Source organism: Propithecus coquereli, unplaced genomic scaffold (assembly GCF_000956105.1).
Source record: "Propithecus coquereli isolate 6110/MARCELLA unplaced genomic scaffold, Pcoq_1.0 Scaffold296, whole genome shotgun sequence".
In the NCBI taxonomy this organism is placed as follows: domain Eukaryota; kingdom Metazoa; phylum Chordata; class Mammalia; order Primates; family Indriidae; genus Propithecus; species Propithecus coquereli.
Genome location: NW_012148574.1, coordinates 2,384,196 through 2,386,709, shown reverse-complemented (window position 1 = coordinate 2,386,709; position 2,514 = coordinate 2,384,196).

Here is a 2,514-nt window from a genome sequence, read left to right as displayed (position 1 = left end):
TCGAGGGTGGTTTTCAGCCCTCTGACGTCAGAAAGTGAAGCAGAGGACAGGAAACCCTCATGCGCCCGCGACCTCCTTTTGACGCACAGAATCTTTAACCGTGACGAAGTCCAGCGTGCCCATAGTTGTCTCTGCTTGTGCTTGAAGTGTCACAGTTAAGAAACCACTGCCCAATCCAAAGTTAGGAGGATCTGCAGTTTCGTTTTCTTCTGAGAGTTGTGTAATCCTAGCGCTAACATTTAGGTCTTTGATCCTTTTGAATTAGTTTTTATATGTAATGTGAGGCAGTGTCCAAATTTATTTTTTTTGGTTTTGTTAAAAACAAATATACTCTTTCTGCATGGTTTTGACACTTTGTCAAAAATCAATTGACCGTAGACATATGCGTATCTAAGTGATTCTCAGTTCTCTTTCATTGGTCCATGTGTCTGTTTTTAGGCCAGCATCGTGCTGTTTGATTAACGCAGCTTTGTATTAAGTTTTGGAATGGAGAAGTGGGTGTACTCAAACTTGGTCCTTCCTTTCCAAGTTTTTTTTGACTAGTCCCGTGCATTTCGATATGAAGTTTAGAATCAGTGTTTCCGTGTCTGAAAAAATAAAATGGAATTTGAATAAGAATTACATTGAATCTGTTGCCAGTCTGGAGTGGGCATCCGGAGGGGAAAAATCTAATTCTCTAAAATGGGAGAACCAGTTCACCCTCCAACTTCTTTCCGATAGCATTCGAAATCATGAGCTGGGTGGATAGATCCCTAATAAAAATAAAGTGCAATAAAATAATGTCATACGTGACATTGTTTTTCAGGCATAAAAAGAACAAATTAATATTCTCAAATATGCAATAACTCAGGAATACAGTATCTTCGAGAACTTTTTGGGAACAAAAAGTTGCTTGGTGAGATAATTGCAAGTAAGGAGTCCATAAAAGCAGAAAATGTTAAAAAAAAAAAACTATTGGTAAGCAATGTATCAAATTATATGTAGGATTAAGATTTACCAAAGATAATATTACATGAAATGGAAAAATGATATAACTAATGGAGGTAGAAATAGAGGGGCTAGAAGGAACTCTAATTTTTTATGAGTAAATAGCTACCACATAAATAGCAAATAGATATTGTCTAAAGCTGAAATGTGTCTATAGTTATAAACATAATGACAATTCCCTTCAACTTTTCATAATCCTTTTTTAAACTTCTGGTTAACAACTAAAGTAAAGTAAACTAAACTCGGCTAAACTCAAGTAAAATCAAAATTAATAGTTTTATTTATAAAGAATATGTTAAGTGTGATCCAATTTTATAAAATCCTTGCTTCACCCCTTGTTCCTAAGCCTTTTCATCGGAGACATATCCACAGTAACATTCAGAAGATGATGATGATGACGATGGCTATTTCTTGGTAATGAAATTTTGGATGAATGTTTATTTTCTTCTTTATAATTTCTTGTAGTAAGTTTGGTCATTTTGATAAAAACAATTGACATGTATTATTCTTCTAAATAAAGAAGGGGGAAGAGAATAGAAAGAGGAGAACATTTAAAAATACAAGTATCAACTTTCCACCATTCATCCACATTTTCCATAATGGCACAATAACAATGAAACTCATTTAATTCAGCGACTCTATCCTGTGCTCCTATCCTTAGGGAAATGGCTTACGAAATGGCACATTTTTTATTTGGGAAAAAAAAAAAAAGCATACTCTTAGAACACTTGAAGGAACAAATTTTATTTTCAGTTCAAGAAAAGTAGCTCCAACCACAAAGTCAAGCTAGATTTCATGCAGATCACAGAGCTAAGGTGACAGAAGGTGACTATATTTCATATTAAGTGGGTTAATAGAAACTCTTAATTTTTGGTTTTTGGCTTTCTAAGTTTGCTGGTATTCACGCTAGAGCTACACATGATGAGAGAAATGTTGTGACCGGCTCGTTAGAGAATAATTGTAACAGCGTCGTATGTGAGAAGATCCAGGCTCAACCGTGTTTGTGTATCAGTGGTTAAACAATCGCATTATTAAAATAAAAAATATTGTATTTCTAGGTTTTTTTCCTTACTTGTACCACTTATGTTATCAGGAGATATTTAATTGGAAAACTTTAAACAGGGAAAGTTACATTTATCTCTTAGAGATAAGAACTTAGTTAAAAATTAGTAGTCACATAGAAAGACATGCACATATTTGACTTAAACATTGAGTTAAAACATTGAATTCAACAACTCACATACAACTATTTTGAATACTATTTTAACCGTTTGTATTTTGGGGAGCAAAGTGACTGCACAGGTGCTCTCGTGCACCAAGCAATTTTGTTTTGTTCTTTTGAAGGAAAAATTATACTAACGTCTGAAATCCTTATAAGTTATCAAACTCCTTCAAGCTCTCGAAAATTTACAAATTTTTGTAGCTAGCGTAATGTAATAGTTGAACAGGTATTTTGTGAATCTGATCAAGGTAAACGATAGAAAATCCAAATGATTTAAATTCTACATAAACACTTTTTTTTTTTTT